This window comes from Heliangelus exortis, chromosome 2 (assembly GCF_036169615.1).
Source record: "Heliangelus exortis chromosome 2, bHelExo1.hap1, whole genome shotgun sequence".
Lineage (NCBI taxonomy): Eukaryota > Metazoa > Chordata > Aves > Apodiformes > Trochilidae > Heliangelus > Heliangelus exortis.
This window is the reverse complement of record NC_092423.1, coordinates 47,436,224-47,460,027: the sequence shown is the minus strand read 5'-3', so window position 1 is coordinate 47,460,027 and position 23,804 is coordinate 47,436,224. Positions and strand designations below refer to the sequence as shown.

General features: G+C 40.7%; 1 protein-coding gene across 31 annotated transcripts in view; it reads right to left on the bottom strand.

Moving 5' to 3' along the window:
• ARPP21 (cAMP regulated phosphoprotein 21) overlaps positions 1–23,804 on the bottom strand; it is a 198,265-nt gene that overhangs the window by 135,424 nt on the left and 39,037 nt on the right. For 22 of the 31 annotated variants that reach the window (XM_071735977.1, XM_071735996.1, XM_071736011.1 and 19 more), the window contains exon 2: positions 4,960–5,074. The exons of 1 other annotated variant lie outside the window; for it this stretch is intronic. The gene's annotated coding sequence lies outside the window, so the exon portion shown is untranslated. Of the gene's footprint in view, positions 1–251; positions 570–649; positions 1,344–1,708; positions 1,835–2,255; positions 2,901–4,959; positions 5,075–23,804 lie in introns of those variants that run through there. 8 more of the 31 variants (XM_071735978.1, XM_071736000.1, XM_071736002.1 and 5 more) reach the window with 6 other exon arrangements.

Here is a 23,804-nt window from a genome sequence, read left to right as displayed (position 1 = left end):
AGTGCTACTCCATTATAAGATATTTCAACATAAATTAAAATTTAATATTCTTCTTCAACTTAAGCACCCCCAAATACAATCAGACTTATCAAGAGCACGAAAACAATCCCTACCTATAGTTTGTTTCATACAACTTTTCCAAAGATGCTTTTCTTAAAAAATAGACACAGCAGAACAATTTGATTTAAAACCACCTCTCTGCACAGCTTTCATTAATCTAATAGAAAGATTCGAGGGATTTCCATTTTTACCTTTGCATTTCTCCTTTTCCAGTATCCATAACCAATCATCGCTCTGCTCTTCCATTATGCTTCGTATATTGCAGAGTGAGAAGCATCTTCATTAAATAGTATTAAAAATAGAACACACCCGATCTCCCCACCGGAGCATGCTCTGACAGTGCTGATACCACAGCTCTCAAGGTAACCATGCCCAGCTGGGAACTGAGAAGCAAAGTCAGTGCGAGATTAACAATTTGCAAGCCTAATTGTGCACACAAACTTGCCTCGATCCGTGACGAAGACCGCTAAAACAAAAATCAGCGTGCAGTTAAATTATGCGACTGAAAAGTTGCAGGTCACTTTGCAGTATTTTTTTTTTTTTCCCCCCCCCTCCCCATCGCCCTCAGCTTCAATTGCTAGGTACTTGCCTAAAATTTACATGTGCCGTTTAAAAGAACGCACACCGGGCATGCATCTAGCTCAACGCGATGGTAGAGAAGTCAAACAGGTGATCAAGAGAACATTTGTGCTGCTCTTTAACGCAGCACACTCGCAGCAATGCCACAAGGCAGCGGGATGAATTTAAGCAAAACCGCACACACCTGGAAGCGCAAAGACGGGAGGGAGAGCGGAGGCGCAAAGACACACCTAGCACGGGAAAACGCACCCGAAATATGAGCGTGTTCCCCCCGCTGGCTGAAACGGCAAATGAATGCAAAGAAACCCACAACACCCAAACAACAATTAAACAAGGCTGCGCAATGGCTGCACTGGATGAGCACGTCTTGGTTAGACCTACAAGCGGTATCGTCGAAATGCACACGCTGCAAGTAAGCAGAATTACACCAAGCGGAGTTACATTAACTACTTTTTATGGAGAGACTGGTAGGATACCTAACCATATGACTGCAAGTCCTTGGACTGCGATCCTTTCTCACTGCATGCATAAGAAAAGACATCCTAAGGAAGCATCAAGTAAATCTGTTCCCCTCAGATCGCCACCCTTCAGAACAATGCCAGTCAAACAAGCCCAGGCTTTCCCTCCACCAAAGCACGGCTTTTTAAAACGTATCCCTCGATCTTTCTCACAATTCAGAGAGTAAAAGTTGTGGGTTGTTTTTTTTTTTACAGTTTTCTACATTAAGCTAAAACCACTACTGGAAGGAGGGCGATCGTCCCACCTCCCCCCTCGGCGCTCGCCTCGCCCGGTTGCCGGATAACGGGCTCGGAGGTGAGGGCACTGCTGCCACCCGCAGACTCATCTCCGGCCACATCACCTCACCATCCGAGCCCGACTCCCCCCACCCCCCTTACTCCCTCCACGCCCCGGAGCTGGGGGTAGCGGCGAGGCTCCCCTCCGCTACGGCTCCGGCCAGGCGCGCCTCCGGATGGCGGCCGAAGTTGACGAAGGCGCCGCCGGTGCCCTCCGCGGGGGCCGGCAGCCCCACCGACCCCGCCGAGAACCGCGGCAAACCCTCCACTCGCACCTGGCTCTCACCACCTCTACCCTGTCGCTCCGAGCTCCCATGCGAGACTCCAGCTCCAGCACCAATGTCATCCTGTCCCGCTAGACTATGAATGATACCCTTATTTTTTTTTTTTCCTGCCCGCCTGCCCTCCCCCTCTCCGTTCGTAAATACCACATCTTAAGAGTCGGAATCCTGCAGTTGCTATAAATAATTGCACATCGCATGTAATAAACCCAAGCCATAGCTCCATGCACACAGCTCCTATTTCCCTCTCCCTTCGCTTCACATGCTCGTGCCGCCCTGACCTCAAAAAGTAAAAGATCATGGGGGGGGATGAAGACGGGTGGGGGGGTGGGGGTGGGAAGGAAGGGGGCGAATGACTCCAACGACATGACAGAAGACACATGCTGGAACGGAAAAGAAAAAATTAAAAAAAAAAACAAAAACCGCAACAACAAAGAACATGACGCCACGCAAATGTCTACAGATTCTGCTTTGGCTTTTTTGTTTTCTTGTTGGTTTTTTTTTTCCTTTTTTTTTTTTGGTTTGGTTTTTTTTTTTTTACCTTGCCTGAAAACGGGATCTGCCCCCAGCGTCTTGGTGGCTTGGGTTATATTTTTGTTTGTTTGGTAATTTTGGTTGGCTGGTTTGTTTATTTGGCTGCGGATACGCTGCTGTTACAGTACAGTGCCTGTCTTCCTGAAAGACATGGTCTCTTCCTCCGCCTCCGCCTCCTCCGCGGGAGGAGATCCGCCGCACCGCGGTGCTGGCCGGGCGCGGTGGCCGCGGCGGCGCCGCCCGACCCTCCGGCCGCCTCCCGCCTCGGGCCGGCTGGCCTCGCCTCTCCCCGCTCCGCTCCCGTCGCCCTGGTCCGCCGCCGGGCTGCAGTCGCCTGCCCTGCCTCTGGCGCTGCCTCTCCTCTCCCTGGGTCTCTCTTTCCGTGCCTGACTGGATCCCCTCTCTCGCTCCTCTCCCTCTCTCTCTGCCTCTTCTCTCTCCTTTATCTGCCGCGCTCCCCGGCTCTACTGTCTGTCTGCGACTCTCTCCCTCTCCCTTTCTCTCTCTCCCCGCCCACGCAGCGTGGTGCGCCTCGGACCGGAGACAGCGGCGCGCTTCGTGTCGCTCCTCGCCGGCTCCGCGCTCGCTTCCTCGCTCGCTGCGCTCAGCGCCGCCGCTCCGGCTCCGGTTCCGGCTCCTGCTGCCGCGGCCGTGCCAATGCTCCCCTCACAGGAGCTCTTGGCTCCGCCGCCATTGCGCGTACTCGACGCCCCCCCCCCTTCCCTTCCCTACCCTTCCCCCCTTACTTTACCCCACCCCACTCCCCACAGCAGACACTCGCCGCCCGCTGACTGCGAGGCCGGGCCGGGGCGAGGAGCCGCCCGGCAGGGCTCTGTCTTGGCTCGGTGTGGGGTGGGTACGTCTGTCTGACCGCCCGTGTGAGTGGCTTCCCGCACGCTGACCCTTGCAGTCACACTCTTTCTCCCCCTCCCTCTCCGCCCTCATGGCCTCTCTGTCAGCCCATCCCCAGCCGGGAGCAGAGACAAAGCACCCGATCAGGGCTAATAAGGAGAAAGCTCATTAATCTCCTCCGCTTCCTCGTTATTTGCTTCCACCCACTCCCCATCGCCCCCATTCCTCTCTCTCTCTCTCTCTCAAAAAAAAAAAAAAAAAAAAGGCAAGTGGGCCCTTGACTCCAGAGGGTAGCTTTAGGGAAAGTCTGGGGAGGGTGGGTTTAATTCATTTGGCTGGCGAGACCTGACAGCATCCGCACTGCTCAGCCAAGCTGCTGAAAAGGGTGGACAAAAATTTTAAAAACACACACACACATACACGCACAGAGAAAAAAAAAAAAAAAGCAGATTTTGGGTGGTAGCAGATGAGCCACTTAAAATGGGGCACATGATCCCCTTCCTTCTTCCCCTCCCCCTTCCCAGCATGTCTTCATCTGGGATCTGGCTTGATGGTATTTCTCTAGGAGCCTCACTGCACCCCATCAAGGCAGAGAGAAACAAGCATTTCAGCAACAATCGCATTTCCAATACATAAAACCCCTGCTATCCGTTTAAAAACCAAGCCTCGTTTTACTGAATTGAATACATCCAGGCATTCATTCTGCACCCAGCCGAGAAAAGGGCATTTACCTCTTTGCTAGGTGGCTATTAATATGCAGTAAAATTATAGCTGTACAACCCCAAATGTAATTGCCATAGATCATTTAGAGCAGATCCAGCAATTCAGCTGCTGGAAATGCATGCTCTGTGAATAACCATGCACCTGGTACAATGCCCTCTACTACAAAAACCTGAAAGGAAACAGAAGCGTCTGGGTCTAGCTGCAATTAGTAATCCTATATGTGAAAAATAAACAGTCAATAAGTACAAAACAGCAAGGTCCTGTGAAATATAGTCATAATTTCTGTCTACAGCGATACAAATAACCCAACTCCCGCAGACAGACAATTCTTATTTAAAATACACAGCTAAAAATGCACTCCTTTCATTATGTACTTTCAGATAATCCTTGTTACAAAAGACAATTGTTTGCCGCAATTAAAGAATGCAGAAAAACTCCTGTACCAGTCAAACAGGGACAAATATACAGAGAGCTGGGAGGTTAAAACATTTGCTTTAGTAGGTATTACCCTTGCACCCCTGGAATCCCTTTCTGTCCTCAGGAATGAACACCTGCTTTTACCAGGGACTGCTGATTGGAATCAGACTGGAAGAACACGTCGAGCAATGAACCACAACAAGGTGTGTATTAGCAGGCTGCTGGTGCACACCTCAAATCATTAGAGGCATTCAGCCAGGCACACCAAAACCTACTCTCCTAATGCACCTCCTGATGTGGCTTACTTCCAGGATGGTTGCATGTGGTTCCGTCTACTTTTGATTTCATTATTTGACATATCCGCGCACTGTGGGCTACAAGTGCAGCTGAAGAAAGGCGAGATGTGGCACCACTGAAGCATGCAACAGCTGGTGACTGGAGCAGAACCACTTCCTTTCTTTTGAAGTGTTCTTTCAGCCGCCTCCACGGTGGCTAAAGCTCATTCTAAAAAACGGCTATCAAAATTATTTTGAATATGCACTGAAATTCAGAGGACCTCACCTGGCTGCTGCACATCCCCTCCCTCCCAAGCAGGGTACCCACCTAAGGCTGCATCAGGACATGAAAGCAGCACTGGCTCATGCCTTCACTAGACAGCTTACAACACACCTGTCCGAGTAGGAAAGGGAGGGAGGGGAGTGAATGTTTCAAAACCTTACCCCGGTCATGAGACACAGTGAACAAGTAAAACAGCCTCGTGTCCACAGCTCGTCTGCCACCGCTGTGATACTGGGGCGTCTTCAGAGTGGGAAGTGCCGAAGCTACGTGTCAGCTCTGTAAGTAGATAAAAATTCAACCAAGCTGTAGTCCTCGCAATTAACTCCGCTCCCTCCTATGTGGCAGGATGTGCTTGGGGCAAACTACCAAATGCTAAAAGATGCCAGTTACTGCAGCACCAAACACTCTACTTCACTCAGGAAAAAAACTCAGTATATTCTCAGTATCATACAAGCTGGTACTTGGATTCAGAATGGTGAGCAGCATCAAACACAGCATGTGCAAAGAAGTGAAATTGCCTCTGTTGAGAAGTTGCCTTGGACCTTCTTGGAGCTGGATATGAATCTGAGAGAATATGCATACTACATCCCCTCTTCAGAACTTTTCCTTGCAGCAAAAAAAATCACAATCATCAGATCTAGGAGGTGGGGAACATTGGCAATGGTTTACTGCTGCCTGTGCCAATTTGCATACACAGGGATAACTGTCCATTTAAGCCTCATGGAAGTCAGCAGCAGTTGTGTGTTGAAGCACAGGCAGAATTTGATAAACTTTCCAAACCTTCAGACCTTTTTCTTTCTGTTGTGTAGCCAGTCTTCAGGGCTAATTGGAAAAAAAGAAAGACACAAAAACCTACTTCTCCAAATACTTTATTGAATGAAGTATTACATTAACTCCCAGCACATGCTTTCTGGGACTCTGGTCTTGCAAAGTGCATTTGAACAAAATGACCACCCCACAGCAGTGAAACATGCATCTGCTATAAGCACACAAATTTATAACAGGCAACACAAAACGCTTCAGCTGGAGGTATTTTCAAAGCATGACAAGAGATTGTAATATTTGTTCACTGCAGTCACACTTTGAAACTATATTATCTCAATTTCACTTAGCAATCAAGAAAACCTTAGTGGGCTCTCAAAAACTGACATCAAGGCCAGGCTGGATGGGGCTTTGAGCAACCTGGTGTAGTGTGAGGTGTCCCTGCCCATTCAGGGGGGTTGGAACTAGATAATCCTTAAGGTCCCTTCCAGCCAATAAACCACTCTATGATTCTATGATTCTGTGATCAGTTTGGAAGCCTGCAATATCAGATAAACATGCAGAGGTTTGTGCAGTTCTGCAATCACAGGAGGTTCTTATGATAGAAGGCATGCAGTGTTTCTTAATGCATTAGTAAAAACTTGCATGATTGGTTGCACATTTCTTATGCCTCTGGTAATTTCTCAGTGAAACAAAGCTAGCATATAAAGCCTATTGTGTTGTGAAGTTATGGAATGAATCAAATTGAGTCACTACAGTATAGTAATTGCTGATGTATTTATCATAATCTGTAAAAGAGGTCACTCTTCGCTGTTTTTTTAAATATTATTTAATTTTTTTCCCCATTTTCATGTCCCGTGTGTTACAAACAAATTAATCATACATAATTTGCTGATGGACTTAAAAATACCGCGCTTCTATTTAAAATGTCACTTAACAATATGTAAACATAGGGAAATTGCTCTAGTTTCAAACACTTCTCAGAAAAAGCTGTAATATCTATTCCAGCTACAACATCACAAGTAAAGGAAAATTAACCAAGCAGCTTGTGTACAGCTTGTACTTCCAGCTCAGATTTGATAAAAAAATATGAAGCTTTATGCTATTCCCACTGAAGTCAGTGAGGATTTTACAATGGACTTCATTAGGATTAAGATCAAGTACCTAAATCTAAGACTCTCTCTTTGGAGGAGATCAATGAATAACCCTTTAAAAATATAATCTGTTGCTAGAAGGGCTGAGGAAGGTATTTTTTCCCCACTAAAAGCAAAGCATCATTTCTTTGTATTTGACATTTCAAATCCCCTCTTAGTTTCTTTTAGAAATCCCAAAGTGTTTGATGTGCCATATCTGTATATCTTGAAAAGGATATTCCTGTGTGGAGTTCCTCACCCCCCCAAAAAAAAAAAAAAAGAAAAAAAAAAAAAAAAGTTGTCTGATTCCCCCCTAAGACCAGAAGCTATCTCATGCTCAGCTGTCACTCTCAATAGAAGATGAGCAGGAATTTGAACTCCAGCCTTGACAGCTAGCACTGGTGCAAATGGTCTCTTATGTTGTAGCCTTTTCCTTAGTTTATAGGCAGGAGGACTGTGAGACTTTCAGGTCACAGTGTTGGAGGGACAGTGAACAGTTTCATGGGCTAAAGGGTTGCTGACAGCTCAAAAAGACGATCCAAAGTCAAAGGCGACACAGGGGGCTCATACTGGTATCCTTCTGACTCAGTCATACTGCAGACAACATTCAAAGAGCTATGACAATTTCCTGAGAAATTCAGGCAGTGTGCAGCTCTCAGTTGCTCTGGACAGAAGCACGTACATTGCAGTGTTTTTTTATATGTCTGTGCAGCGTGCACATTAGGGCAAAGAGAAAACAAGCAGTGGTGAGTAAGAGAAAGCAGTAAGAGGAGAGTCAGCAAGAATGTTGTGAGCTGTGGTGTTAGGATGGGCCAGAGAGAAAATGTTGAGAAAAAGAGGAGGAAGGAGAGTCCCAGGCAGGGAATGCAGTGAATTGCTTATCTTGAGATCTGTGATTCATTGTGGGGAATCTGCAGTACCTACACATATTAAGAGTACTTTAGGGAAGAAATCAAGCTGAGGAAATTCCAAAATCTTTCAATAGGATTTATGAGCTTTAATAATCCAGTGGCTCAGGGTCACCTAAGGCTCAAGGAATTGCTTGGCTCACAAGTATGAGTGGCTCTAAGGAGACATATGACAAAACAAGCATCTGCAGGAGGGTAGGTACAGTCCTGGGCATAGAAGCTGTAAGAATCAAAAACAACTCTAGTAGCACAAAACACTTTCCCAGCAAGATCTCACCAAGAAAAGCCTTTATTGCAGCCCTTTGTCTAAAGCAAAGTATAAAAGCATAGCATTCCTCCCAGCACACCTAAAGAGCAGATAAGATTTGGTGATGATTTTCAGCTACCATAATAAGATGTGGGTGTTACAGGATTTCAAAAGTACATGGTGTGTCTCCCTGCAAAACCATCCCTCAGCCCACACCTGCCCTTATGGTGTCCTGGCAGAAGGGAAGCCAGGGAATTATGCCACTTCATGGGTTAGCAAGTGGATCTAGGAAATGATGGGAGAAAAAGAAAAAAAGAATCTCAAGAGGAATCCTCACGTGCCTTCAAAAAAATCCTGCAAGAGTAATATTAAGTATAGCAGTAAACGAGTGTTACAGAGTGGTAGGCTAGGTTTATCACTCAAGAGCAACATCAGTATGTTTTAGAGAGGAGAATCATCCCAGCTGTAAGTAGACAGAGAAGAATCATACAGACTGTGAGGTATTTCAGTTCAGCTATTTATTTCATGCCGTGAGGTCTGGTAACATTGAAGACATCTCTGTTCTGTGTTTCAACCAGGGCATATAGATACAATCCAAGGCACTGATAAAAAAGCAGTACCACTATGTAGATCAGATGTAGATCACCCAAAATGCTGACCAAAAATGTTGACTGTAATACAGAGAAAGCCAAGTGGGGACCTCCCAGAGAGATGGCACTGTCCTTGACTTCTATACAGCTGCTCCCACCTCAGACATCCTATGTATGCAAATGCAAGGCTGCATTGCTAACTCAGAACCGTAGACATGAGGTGATGGAGTTCAGTACATCACTTTCAAGAGGCTGAGAAAATCTCCACTTCAAGGGTCTTCGATCTGAATTCTACAAGGTTGGGCTTTATCTTTACTAGGGTCACTCCCACTCAAGTAAATAGAGATAACTGTCTGAGCCTAAAGAGGGTAAAAACAGTAAAATCACTTCAAGATGTGGCCACAAATATTTTGGATAGTTACATCTTAAACACTGCTGAATAATTAAAGAGAAGTCTGCAAAAAATTATGTCTTACCTAAACAGGGATGAACCTGCCAGATCACAGACTAATGCTCAAAATCTGTAATCAAGGCACAAATTAATATAAAGGCTGGACTTAAAATAAATATAAAGGAAGGCTAGTTCTTAGTCTGTAAAATGCTGACCATCTGCTCTTACTGCCCTTCCCTCAATTTATTAAATTATTCAGTTATGGAAGCAGCAAACAGCATTCATTGGTCATGAGCACTGTTCAAGAGGAGATGAGGAGACCCTCCATAGCAGTGACTTAAGAACAGAATATAATTTGTTGGCAGATCAGTTCCCCTCACAATCCATGTGAGATGAAGTAGTTGCCCCCTTTAAGGCTGCATAATGCTTTATGAGTTAACACTGTGAAGATGTAACAACCTGAAAAAAAACCCAAACAACCAAAAAAAAAGAAAAAACCCAACAAAACAAACCAATCCAAACACCCCAATCTGTGCTAAATCATGCTTTCCAAAACCAGCACTTGACAAACTGCTGGAGGCAGTGTATCTGACAGCCTCTTTTTACAGCTTACATATCATTGCATTAGCTTTGTTTTATGTTCAGTAAAAATTACTAGAAGAGGCACAGATGTAAGCACAGTCATAGCATAGTCAGCGTGACTTGACTTTGGAGACCTTCCTACCAAAAGATCCCAACAGCAGCAGCAGCCCTACACTAAGCAGAGAATAACTCCTCCTTTGCATCATTTGAAAAACATCTCTAGCTCTACATGTGCTAAAACTTGCAGAAATGTGACCACTGTCACACAACTGGGGACTCTGAGAAGTTTTTCAAGGAGCTATAGCTTAAGATCCTACTGAGATAATTTGATAAAGTGTGGAGATTGCTACACTGCACTGGCCTTTTGGGGCTCTACATTCCCCTATATGACTGCCACTGCAACCTTAAGACATGCCCCTTACCTGTGAGCAGAACATAATCCCTTCCAGACCCTTTCACCTCTCTCCTTTCACTCATTTGGGACCACTTTTAATTTCTTAAGACTCCTAGCTGGCTATGAGTTTGATTAGCACCAATTTAGTGATTTGCAGTGTTTCTCTTGAACACTGTGCAATCAACTTTCATGTTGGCCAGGAGGGCACAGGAAAGACAGAGTCAAGATTGAATGAGTGCTTATGTAAGAATCAGGTCTGTTCAACACAAAAGGATGAGAGCAGTATGAAATCCCACACTGCTGCACTTCATGGACAGAAGACAAAGACAGACACTTAAGCTTCCAGCATTTTGGGGTCTTGAATCTTTCAGGTCATGGAGTATAAGCATAGTTATTTCTCAGTCACTGACCTTAAAATAATACAGTTCCCACAAATTTTCTCCAGCTGCCTTCTTTTTGTTTCACTTTGCCTTGTTCTCTAGACATATTTAAATTTTCTTTTGTTGGGAATCTACATTTTTCCACGCCCTAAAATTATAGCCTTTGCAGTGAGCAATACTGTAGGAAGTCCCTTCATTGAAAGAGCAGAACATGGTACAATTTTAGCATCATATAATTTCCTGCATAATTGTTAAATCATTTTCTTCCTTTTCTCCCTCCCCCTCTCTTTTGTTTTGCCTTTTTTTTTTTTTTTTGCATATCCAGAGAGAGAAAGACAGACAGAAAACTTAACAGCCTCCTCATACTGTGCTGCACTGCACCTCACCTTTACTGCACCAACAATCTTGCATGGATGTCAGAGCTTCCCCAGTCTATTGCTCCAGTTGCACTGGGCTCTGTACTCCGCAAGGTACTGGTGGTTCACAAATGCAAACCTCCTTGTGTGTTTGTGACACTGTATTCCCAACTATCGCATCATAAAATTATTAGGATAAAAGTGTTCATAACATTTCCCTGTGCACCATCTGGGCCTTGCAAGAAAGCTGACATTATCTGTCAAACTAAAGATAACCACATTTTCTCTCTTTTGTATCGCTAATGTTTGTCATCGCAAATTTCACTTTAATGCTCCAATTACATTATGACATTCTTACAAACTGAATGGCACTAATGACTTTCATTATTATTTACACACTTCCTTAATTATAAGGCTTTCCCTCTCATTCACAACATGTTCTTCCTCATAACACTCGCTCTGATATAAAGCTAATGAATTTTAAACTTTCTATTACATAAAAGCTCATGATTAATTACCCAGCTTCCCAATCTCTTTATGGTGCACAATATGGGGCTCTCCTGCAGTGATGCAGCAAAGGGGGAGAAGTGTGGAACTTTTATTCCCTCCTCAGTGAAAGCAAATAGAGAGATAAATAGAGTAACTTTTTCTTTAAAGCGGCATATGCAAATTTAATTGAAAACAAATATACATCAAACCGTTCCTCAGGAGAAATCTAAATCTCTCTATATTAGCAGCATGTAGTAAACAGGATGATAATGCCTATTATTATCATCTTTAATTTTTCATGACAACAATTTTTTAATCTGGTTCAAGCAAATAAAACACCAGAAGAAAAAAGACAGGGCTTTTACACCAGACATCTTAGAGTTGTATGCTGCATCACCAAGATCAACCATTTATGTGGTTTTAATTATTCAAAATACTGGACTTCTCCACTGATAAAAAAAGACAGGAGAAAAAAGACCAAGGCTGCACCACACCAGATGAAGGGCAGTCATGACAAATATAAATTACTGCACTGCAGACTGACAAAGGTAATACAATAAACCAGAGCCTAAAAGACTTTGAAAGACATTGTGGGGGCACTGAATAGCCTGGCAATGTAATTCAGATCTCAATGTTTAAGCACTGATACAGACTGCAATCTGCACAAGCTGTACAGGTCTCAGTGCCTGTGCTGCCAACAGAAATTGTGTTCATGCAACCAAATGTAAATTTACTGACAGCAACAGGGAAAAAAAAAATAGGTTAATTAAAAAGTATGGCTACTCTCACCTGATTTGTTGGCTAGTAAGCTTGACCTGAAGATTATGGGGAACCGCTGCATATGAAAAAAATGTATATCCTGTCATTCCAAGGAAAATTCCTTTTTATGTGTCTCCCCTGTTTGTGAAGAAGGAGGCAATATCTATGCAAATATATACATAATACAAATAGGGATGTAGTCTCAAATGGGGAAAAGCACATCCTGTCATGACTGAATCACTGGATAGCCAGGTATGAATGTTCCATTCACTTAAACCAAGCATGGGACAACGAGAGAGATGATGATTCATTTGCCAGAGCCATTTGCCTATATGTTGCCTTTATATTCTCCTACTTCTGATCTACTGGTAGAACAGATAAGAAAATAGGCTTTGTTGTGAGAAAAGCCTCTTCTCTTTCAAATTTGGTTTGTTTTCTTGTTATTTCTACATGTTTTAAATTTCTAGTCAGCTTCCAGTCTCATGGACAACCCCAGAGGCATATTAAAATAAATAATTCCCTGAAAGTTCAGTACAACACAACGATACAGTGTAGCTCCAGCCTTGTGAAAATCCTGAGAGATTATAACCATAATTTGTCTGCTTTCGAACACCTCTTCACAGGTACAGTAACTATGTGGTCCTACAGAACAAACAACTTCAATAAAAAAATCTTGCAGGGCCTGATTGAAGGCACACAGAGTAAACTGTATGATCATCCTGCTATTCTCAGTTAAGATCTCATTCCAAGGCTACTACTCATCAGCATTTCAGTTATGTGAATTATGAAACTCCCTAATGTCAGGGAATGTTCTGGAGTCAGAACAAAAACAAAGCTTGAAGGAATGGAAAATCAGTCCTTCCATTCTCTTTAATGTTGTCTTGCATGCTGTGTATTTTACAAAAAGTTATTAGGAATATATTATGAAGTAAAAGTCTGAAAGACTTCTATAATTTTTTTAAATCTGTAGCTAGAAGCCAAGCTTCAGAAGGCAGGGAGGCTTCTGTCAGAAATTTATCAAATAACAGAGATGGAGGAAAGCGAGACAGATGCAGAGAGACTAGGGCTAGGAATAACATTACTTTTCTAATCCTAATAAAGTTTATTTATTTGGCATTCAAAAACAATGGCAACTTCTGTGCTATTCCATCTTTTATCAACGTGTGATTCAGGGATTCACCATTTGCCCTCACATATTGTATAACTGCTCTGGGTATATAGATTAAATGCTCCTGAAGCCATTTTTCTCAAGATTCAAGATTCTGTTTTCTCTGGCTATTAAGGTTGTCCATCTTTTGTTGCTGACTCAGGACTCAGGAGTACTGGACTATTACATCTATAGGATAAATCAGCTTACATTCAAAGACTCCCAACAATTTTGGGCAGAGAGCACCCAGCTTTCACATGGGACTGGATTATCCTCCTCAGCCACATTTACATACCCATCAAGAAATTTCAGAACAGTTGTGCTGAGAGCCAATTGAATGCATGTAAACTAAATGTCCTTTGAACAGCGTAAGAGACATCCTGTATGCTCTGGAAAGATTGGACCGTGACCCTAAACTGTGTTTTATTTGTTAATGGTTTATGTTGCAGATAGCCTTTCTGAAAATACAGTGAATAATGAACCACAGAAGGCGTTAATCTTGATGTTTGTTTCCATGTAAAATAGTTTCTGGGTTTAGACACATTTATCTGGGAAGCCTATTCGCTTTCCAGTGTTATCCAGGAATAATTGTAGTCTAAGGAAAATGGCATAGTCCTTGAACTTCTTCATGTACTTGACTATTAGTAATAGCACTTACACAAAAGTAATGAGACATCACAGAGCAACACACAAATATAATAAAGCAGTTGAGCTGATTTTTAAATACATATTTTTAAAACAACTGAAGAAGGTTGCCGATAACGTAAGAATAGGTAAAATTAATCAGCTTATTAAGTGGCATGAGGATTTGCAGTTCCAATTTTATGGCCCATTCCTAATGCAGCCCAAACTTCTGATAAGTTTACAGTCCACTAATGACATAGGGCATTTTCTTTATGCTCTCTGGCTTTCCACAATATTTTGTTTATTGCCATATATAGGTAATGAAAATCTAGTTGTTTAACATAATTGTGTTTATATTACCACATTCCCCCAGACAAAGGCTCTCTGAGATCCTTTATGAAGAAGCAAAGATTTACTGAACGATTTGAAAGCAAGATAGGCAACAGGAGCCTTGTTGCAAATCTGTAACTGTATTACATGGCCCTGTGATCCACTGATGATATGAGAGCATGAGGCATGAAGCCCTCTCTCTATCTTGCCTCTTCTGTCAATGACAGAAATGCTTTGTGGCTCAGAGAAGTAAATGACAGAGGGAGGAAGCGCTTCCTCAGCATGGTGACAGAGCAGAGAGAAAGGTGAGATGCCACTATGAGAAGTAATTAGTGGCACTTGGGAGGAATCCACAGAAGCTTGTTCTTACAATTGATTTTGTTGTTACACGCTGTATGAGATCTCCACAGCCCAAGAAAGAGGAGCCATGTATCACCTGAGAAAGCAGCACACGAGGCAACATCCTTAAGCAGTAGCTAGATGACTTCGACTTCAAGTATCAGGGCTCTGATCCTGATTCTAGCTTTTATTTATTGGATAACTTTGGGCAATTTAACCCGTCTCCTGGTGCTTCTGTTTATTCTTCACATCTGTTTCTTCTGATCTTTCTTGTGGCTATTGTAACTCTTGGGAGGGGAGTATCTATCATTATGAGTTTACATAATAGCACTCTGTAAAGATGTAAACTCCTACATATCAGTCTGAAAATAGCCTCATTGAAGAGGATGGGAATTTTACATTGATCTCAGCAGCAATCTCATTTGCCAATAGTATCATCTGTATGTATTCTTTTGAAATGTTTGGTATTAACACAGTTTTTAAGAACACAAACAATAAATTATTCATTTTGATTTATAAAGTTGCTATAGGAAGTGTTTATCACAGGCATTTTCATACAAATCAGAATACTTGGAAAATAAGCCAAAAAAACCCACTACAGATCAGCTTTTTCCTGTATTATAACTGTAATCACTTTCCTATAAACATAAACAAAACTGGGAACGCCTTTACTGAAATGCCTAAGAAGAGACGTGAGCCTTGCAGACCCAGAAAGCCAGTGAACCCCATAAAAGACAGCATCTTGATAAAGAATATCTTACCAATAGCTTCCCTGCATTGAAGTGACAAGCACCTCTGTTTATAATACCAGTATATTGGACAAATGGTACTAAATCCACAGGAGTAAAATTACAAAGCTCATCAATTTTTGGTAGAACTGTGTGTCACTTGAGGACCTAGATGGATTTGATTCAGACAGACCCAGACACTGGGAAATACTGCAAATAAGGTCTTTAAGTCATCAGACCCTGGTATGGAGAAAAGCACATATTAAGGAGATGAATTTTTTAAAAAATAGGTGCTGCAGTAAAATCTTAGCTGTACAAGTGATTTCTTCTTGTGTCTATCATTCATACTATTTGTATAAAACTTGTCTTTTCTATGTCCTGCTTTTCTTTTACCAGGAGCTGTCATTCCCCCAGGGATGGGGTAGGCACCCAGCCTTGCATACCTGAGCATCACAGCCAAAAGTGGAATGCTTCTTTCCAAAACAGCAGCTGGGGAGTTGTAGAAAGCATCACAACCCCTTCAACAGCTGAGCTCTTTCCTTTTAATTGCAGTGCCCAGCAATTTTTTCAGAATTGAACTTTTCTCCAGTGTCCCCTGTAGGCCTTTTGTCAGCTTCTGTGCACTCTTGGTTGTTTTGCTGATGGTCCTCAGCAAACATGATGATAACTGGAAAAGCTATACATATCCGCACATCCGTATGAGAAAATGGGTGGACTTAAAACTAGACAATTTTTCAATGCCAGACTCCTCTACAACTTTTATTGAACACCTGTGAAGAAGGTGGCCGACAGCTGCCTCATGTCTAGAGTAAGAAGTCAAGCTAAGAGAGGAGGAAAAACTAGATTTTTCCAATGATAATGGACTTAACTCATAAAGCTTGAGGTCTTGTTCGTCCTCAGGATTCATGATATATACTGTCTGCCTCTTCTCCATTACCCTTTACCTCTAAGAAATAAGCTCCTTCAGACTTTTTTTTTTTTTTTTTTTTTTTCCCTTCTATTCCTGTGTGTTCCTGTCCTGTGTCCCATGCACTCTCCTTTCTCCTTTTCCTTTCCCTCTCTCTATATTCATGCCGGAGGGTATCTCATGATGAGGCTCTCTAATCAATCGTCTGACTCATTGCCTTATGGCAGAATATTGCCATGGCTAATGACTAATATGACTGCAGGATTTCCAAATGTCATCTTGCAAGATCTTACAGTTTGCCTATTAACTATTTTTTAGACTTACCAGGATTAGCTGGGTAGCAAAATAAAGCAGCATGATTGTGCATAGTAAACTCATTTCTCCGCAGCTGATTTCTATTTATAGGTCTAGCCTAAATAAGACTGTATAGGATAAAGTATTTTCAGACTGAGAAATGCTCTATTTGTGAACAGCTTTTCCTATGATACTCAAAGCATTCATTTGCACAATGAATGACAAAAAATAGTGGTTGAAACTTTTTAATTCTTGAAACATGGGAACAGATATTTTCGTTCATGAGTCATCATAAAAGAAGAAATGTGAAAAAGTTCCAAGGCAAACAAATATTGTTAGATGCATTGCATTTGTTGATTTTTATTTATGCCTATAAAACACATTTTCTTCCACTTTACAATTCTGTGATGAGCTAAGAGTATCACAGCACATTTTCTCTCTGCAGCTCCTGTGTTCCTGCAACTGAGGCTAATGTTTGCCTTTTCAGTTAAATGCAGTCATTCTCTGATAGCATTACATTATTTTAGATTCATACAAAAGCAATATACTTCAAAGTATATGAATTTTTCACACTAAGAAGGAATTATCACAAGAAGTAGTACAAATTATCACAAGAATTGTGGATTGTTTTAAAGTCTGATAATACACAAGTGATGCTTTGCTGCAATCCTAATAATGCCTGAATATGTCCTGTATTATTACAGACACCTGCATTAGTTCTGTCACTCTTTTCTTGCCATGCTCACTGATATAGCATGGAATTACATGCATTCTGATCCTTTTGCCTTTTTCAAACTCATGTGTTGGCAAGAACAAAGAATTTGCTAATCACAGAATTTTGATATTTCACCTGGGCACACAACTCTTATACTTCCACAGCTTGACAATCCCAGAAAATACAATAACATTCAACCAGTTCTCTTGCATGAAACTTATTTCAGCAACAAATTTCCCAGGTACCCATTTATAAATACTTACTGATGCCTTCTGGATCAATTCATCTGGTCATCTTGCCACTGACGATTAAATGACATCGATGTGAAATGAACATCCTCAGAGATATTGTAGGAAGGGTAAAGTGCCAAGGAGTGCTATTTTTTTTGCTGCTCGTTTTCAGTGAATTAATAAGAAGCATTATCTTGGGTATAAAAGAACAGAGCTCATAGCTAGAGAAGGAGATACAACATCAAATTGAGAAGCGTACTGTAAAGATTAGCGTGTTAGAAAACTGATGAATAATGTCACAAGACCTTAAACTGGCTAATCTCATAGAGACAGCTTGTTAGATCATCAGATTCCCTAGCTGAGAAACCTGCTTCCATTACTGCTGTGTTTGTGGTGTCAAACCCAATTAGTGTTTCTCCAGATGAATTTTCATTCATCAGTTAGAAAGCCAAGCAGGAAAAAAATGCAGTGAAACTGAATTTGCTTCCTGTTCACTTAGCAGAGTTTTGTATGGACTTGGGTATCACAAATATGAGAAACACACACAGAGATCAGCTCTGTTCCCTACAGCCCTGCCAGCTACAGCTTCTTTAGCACCCTCCTCTAGCAAAGAAGCAGTGATGAGCTCCACCATATTAACCTGAAAAATCCAACACAGCAGGAAAAATTCCATCTCTCTATTCAGCCAGCTTGGATTTGCTATCAGCCCTCATTCTCAGCTGAAATAGGGTATGCCCTCCTTCAGTCTGTCAGTGTTTCTAGTTCATTCTGTGTATGTAGGTGGTTTTTTTTTCCTTCTCAAAGCTGAATATGCAAAGGTAACCACTACCGACTCCATCCTGTGGCTCCACCTTAGCATGCTCACATCAGGTTATATATCACTGCACTACTAATAGTACCTGTAAAACGAACATCTGGTAGAAAAAATGTAGAATTTTGACATCTGGGGTGAAATGAAATCCCTGATAAATTTATGGTACTGATTTTACCTGAGCCTAATTTTTACCACCTATCTTTACAGTCGTGTTACACGGCATCAGCTATGTTTAAAAAACTGCTAATTTTCTCCTATGTAATGAAAAACTTCTATCTTAACTACATTCAGTGCTCCTAATAACCGGTGATAAAAACTGATGAAATATTAAGGCATTGACATTGTCTCAGCATATTATGACATTGTCTCAGTTTTTAAGAGTAAACACTGCAGTATTTTTTTTTAAACTCAAATGCAAAACTTCCCAGGTGTTGAGTTTTTAGCAACACTTCCAATATTTCTGAAGCACTTTGAGGGGAACCTGTGAATTTTAAGTAGTGGTAATCAATAAAGTATGAGAAAGATTTTATTAAAACTTAAATCTCAAGCCCATGATCCTGACAGAGCTGAGACTTAGTACATACTCAGTCATGTTGATTTTCATCATTTTCCTTCTCTCTGAAAACATCGTTGATCTTGTTTTGGCTGTCAACTATCTAAGAATATTACTAAACTCCTCATTTAATAAGATAAGCAGTTTATAATGGAATTTAAAACTCTAGGTGCAATGCAGCCAACATCAAACATTGGCATAAATTTCCTGCACTAAAATTCATATTTATCAGCATCATCAGGAGAAAGGGGTTGTTTGTTTTTTACAGCATCTGTATCTCATGGTACCAAAGGTTCTATATTCAGGAACAGGCTTTAAATTAACTTGAGATGCTGTTAAAGAAGCCTACTCCCTCCAGCTGAACTGAACTAAGTTTGATTTCCCCCATTTTTTTAACAGCCGGATAATCTGAATGTTCAGTTTTGCATCTGTTATACAATTGCTTCTTTATTCTGAGTCATTTGGTAACCTCTAAAAATAGTTCACTCTTCTTGAATTAGCAGCACAGTGTTATAGATCATGTAGACAGAAAAGCCTATCTCTTTACTTCTGCATAGCCAATATGCCACAGGGCTCTGGTATCAGAAAGTCACTGCAGTGTATCTTAACTCCAACAGATGTTACTGCTGACCTCCTTGAGAGCCAGAAGGAAAAAGAAAAGAAAGCAAATGATTACAGGCCAAAACAATTGCTCTGTTGCAGCACTAAAACACTCTGTCCATAAAGGTGGGCTGTGAAGTAAGAGCTATGTTTATAGCAGATTACTTCTAAGGCACAGTAACTTAATTTTTCAAGTCAGTACTCAACTGCTTTTATTGCACCTGGAATAGAAGGTGGTCTTATTTTTGTAATAGAGGAACTATCTGTTTTGCAAACACATCCCAATTTCTGATGAAATCAGAAACTTTGAGTTCCAGCTCTTCAAGTGATGAGTTGCACATAGAGTCCCAGGAACAGAAGAATACATTTATTTGTTGTTCTGAAGTACTATTAAAGTATTACTTGATACTCAGCAGTAAGTGTTCTTCTAGGATTATTCCCTGAGGTAATTTAAATTCCCTTTTGTGTTGTTTTTTAGCTATGTGATATGTCTGGAGGGAATTATTTTCCAGTAAAAACATTTGAAATAGCCTCAGCAAGCTGTTAAGATTAGAAACAGCAGCTGGAAAAACTGAAAAATTCCAAGTGAAATTATGTTTTAAAATATGATTTACTCAAAGGCAGAAAAGATCAGCCATGAAGTTAGAAAGGATTTTGAGATAAATGACAAGTCACTGTTAACAATACAAGCTTTGCTGAGAAAGCAAACCAATTTGAGAACAAAAAAGAACAATATGCCAGAATGTCATACACAGAATACAAACACAATCCACACAACTAATTCCCCACAGAAAATAAATAAATAAATTAATGAATAAATATGTTTTGTTTTGTTCCAGTTTCTGGGAAAACCTAGCATTTTCCATTTAACTCTGCACAAAAGGAAACAAATTGTTACTTGTGTGTCACCTTCCCCTTTCTTTTGTTCTAAGAAGGTCATAATATTCACAAGATAGAATGCAGACTATAAATGTTCCTTGAGAAGGCAAACTGGTTCATTTTTCTCATGCATCTCAGCCCTTTTTGAAAGTGTTTGTTGCTATTATTTGATATGAATTGCCATAAGAAAGTTTCCCTCCTATCTGATAATTTTTAAAAGAACCCTTGTAAGGACTTGCATCTCCTTTTTTCTCTCTATTCTTCTGTCAAGAGATTGTCAAATAGAGGGAAATGTACTCCATTTCTGCTACAAGAACCAGGAGAGCCTTCTCTACCAGGCTGGAGGAAAGGATGGCTTTTTCCTGGCTTTTTTTTACTGCTTCCCTCAAGGACAAAACCCAGCTATAGGTTCCCTCTAAAAGACCTGTGTCAGAGCCTCTGTCTGGAAGAATCAACACTACAACAAATCTGAGGTGTCACAGTCTACAAAACTCTCTCAACCATCCTTGTGCTCCACAGACTCATTGTCCTGTCATGACATATGCCAGGGCAGGCTGCACATATACAGCATCAAACCATAAAATCACCTCTCTGGTCTTAGCTGTCAGTTTGTTGTCTTGTTACTTTAGACATTTCAGGTGATCCCTTCTACCTCCCAAAAAAAAAAAAAAAAAAAAAAAAAAAAAAGAGTGTTTTGTAGATGCAAACGGTTACATTAGCAAGGTCTTGCAACTCAGGAGGATTAAAGGATTTAATAAGTGAAGTTATAGTAGGTCTTCTTGTCCAGACTGTTTGATAGCTAAAAACATCTTCAGTACTTATAGCGTGCTATATCCTTGTTTCAGGAAAAATTTTAATTGAGAAATTTCCTCTCTCTCTCTAGGTAAAAGCCTATAAAAATGAGGTGGCTTCTAGGGTTAAGGGCAGGCAAAGGAGTATTGGGGTGTTTTGGTTTTTTTTTTTACTGTACTTATATTTCCTGTAAAGGAAGGGACATTTGTGAGATGTGCAAACATATACATATGTAGAAATCACTATAATGGACCTGATCCTACCAGAATCCTACCTCTAATCCGGAAGTGATCTAAAAGAAGTAGTTACATAACTCTTCCTAAGCTCTTTGCTAGCATTAAACTCAAGATACTTTTCTTAATCCATATAAATGACCAAGATTCAAGTGTATGAATTTTGTTAAAAATACCCTATAGAACTTTGATGTCATGTCAAAGAGTATCTGTTTTCTAACATTAGAGATCCTCGCTTATAATCCTACCAGTGCTGCAATGCACATGCTCCTCATCTACCTCGATGTGACCATTCACTGCTTTATGTACTTTTATGTCATCTCTGAGTCTTATTTCTAAGGTAATCATTTTTCACTTCATCTGACAGCTTTCCTGTGTCTTTATTCTATTCTATACGGGTTACTCAAGGTGAAAAGTGTATTCATGAGGCATGTAACAACATATCAACGTTTTTTTACTATTCCCAATCACATTCCTAATGATTTATAATTCATCACATTACTAATTAATATTTTTAGTAAAAAATGCACATTACTGATAAGCCCACATTTTGATGTCCATTTCCCCATCTTACTACTGCTAATGCCAAAATCCTCTATAAGCTGCCTAGTAAAAAAAAGGCATTTTTGAAAGATTGCCAGTATTTCAACAGTGCACTTCAAAACAAGGTTCTTAAATATTTCAAGAAACAAACATGAAAAGAAGTGTGCACAAACCACACAGAAAAGCTTGAATGCTCTCCCTGGGCTTTTCATGGTCTCCCAGTGACAGTGAAGCCACCAGTGGCTAAGCTGTAGATGATCATAGCCTGAGTCACACAAAGCCATCAAACTTCCTTCCTCTCTCTTCTGTGTTAAAGACTAACAGATCACTGAGATGCAATTTTCTTTTTCAAGAACAGTTGTTTAGATCCTTTTGCAGACATCCCACTATTTTTTTATGTGGCACATAGTGTAATTTCAATTCAAATATTTGGAAAAAAAATGTTTTCTTTGTCTGTGTACTCATGTATATACATTAATATTGAATATAGGGAAGTTGACAATGCAGTAAAATTTGAGTTTAACCTTCATAAAAAACACAACTGTCAGCAAAATAATAAAAATGGCCTTTTCTTGTTTTGGATGGTAAGAGATCAGTGACATTATAAAGTCAACATCCTTTCATGTAATCTGACTGTATGCTAAGTGTTCTTCACTTTGTAACTTCCTCGCATTTCAGTTTTCTATATTTTTCAATTTTATTCTTTCATTCTGTGAGGCAAAAGATGAAAGGAAAATGAGCTCACTGCAAAGAATGAACTCTAGTGAAGCAGCTGATCGTCTCCAGAGAGAGTTATTGAGAAAACTATGCTTAGTTGTTTCATAAAAACTAATTATTGCTAAATGACACTTTAACATCTTGTATGTATAATCACATAGATTGTGTATGTATTAGGTATTCTTAATTTAAGGCTGGAGGAATATGTGAAGCACCTTAGGAAAAAAAAAATAGTGTGAATCTGTACTCATTTATTTTATCTTTTTCATGATTTACTGAAACATATTCTTCACCAAAGGCAGCTACTAATATGAGTAGCAACTCAAAGGAGTACTTGTGGACATGTCTGAAGGCTGCAGCCTCCTAAGGAGATGTTCAGATCTCCAAATTGAGAGTTTTTCAAGGATTCTCATAATGTTTTAGATAAAAGAATGGACCTTTGCTTGCTTTGTGATTTCCAAACCTTTTGGCCCAGGCACATTTGGAGAGGTAAAATGTACACATCTGCACCCACAAACACAAGTTAGAAACTCCCCCTCCTTTTCTTGCTGAATCATACAATCTCAGACATCAGGCAAGCATTTGGTACCACACCACAGCTGCCTCCCTGTGTTATCTCTTCTATCCAGAAAGAAGCCCTGGTTCTGTGGATCCCTGAGCACAGTAAGCACAGAACCAGGATTACTCTTCATGGCTGGTGCTTTTAACACACGACTGACAAGAAACACGCTGTGCTTAGTGGTGCTAACAGCCCAGCAGCACTCCCTCTAAACTCTCAGTAAATCTTTGCTAACACTATCAGCTGGAGGTCTGGCCATTTATGTCACAAAAGTCTGGTCTCCTATGTCCCACTTTAAAAGTCTTATTTCCTCTTTTAATAAAAAGCAAGATACAGGCTTATGTAGGGTAGCAAATGTTGACATATCAGGCACAGAATGAGTTTTAGGAGCATGAGTCATGTTGTTGAGATATATCTCTGGACCTGCTTTTTAATAGCCACCTCTTTCATTCTTTATCTTTTAAAGAAAAAAAAAATAGCATTTGTGAAAACTTTGAAAGAGCTTTAGCTTTCATCAGCCTTGAAAAGTCCAAGACGTGTTAAAGATAATTATAACAGTTTTTCAAATCTTTTAAGTTAACTGCTTTGGCTCTAAACAATCTCTGCTCAAAAAAATTTCTTGTACTTTTCAGAATTAGAATGCTTTCAGATTTCTGAATTCAAAACATGCAATCTGGCTTGCAGCTTCTAGTCTTTCATAATCTGACCAGTGCAGAGATAAATAAGAGATAGCTGTATGCATATATTTTTCAGTTTAATTAAAAGCATGTTTTTCTTTTCCAGGACTGCAAGAATCTGAAAAAGTCACTTTATACCTGAATCTGCCACAAACCATGGCAGAGCCAAGACTGTGAGTTGCTAAGATTTTGTACTACTGAACTGAGATACTTCCCTAGGATATTTCCTGAAAAGATGCAGAAAAGCTATCTGGAACTGTGCATCTCAGCTGGGTTTTCCTCCTTCCATTTTGCCTCATGAGAACCAGACAATATAAAGAAACCATATTCAAGG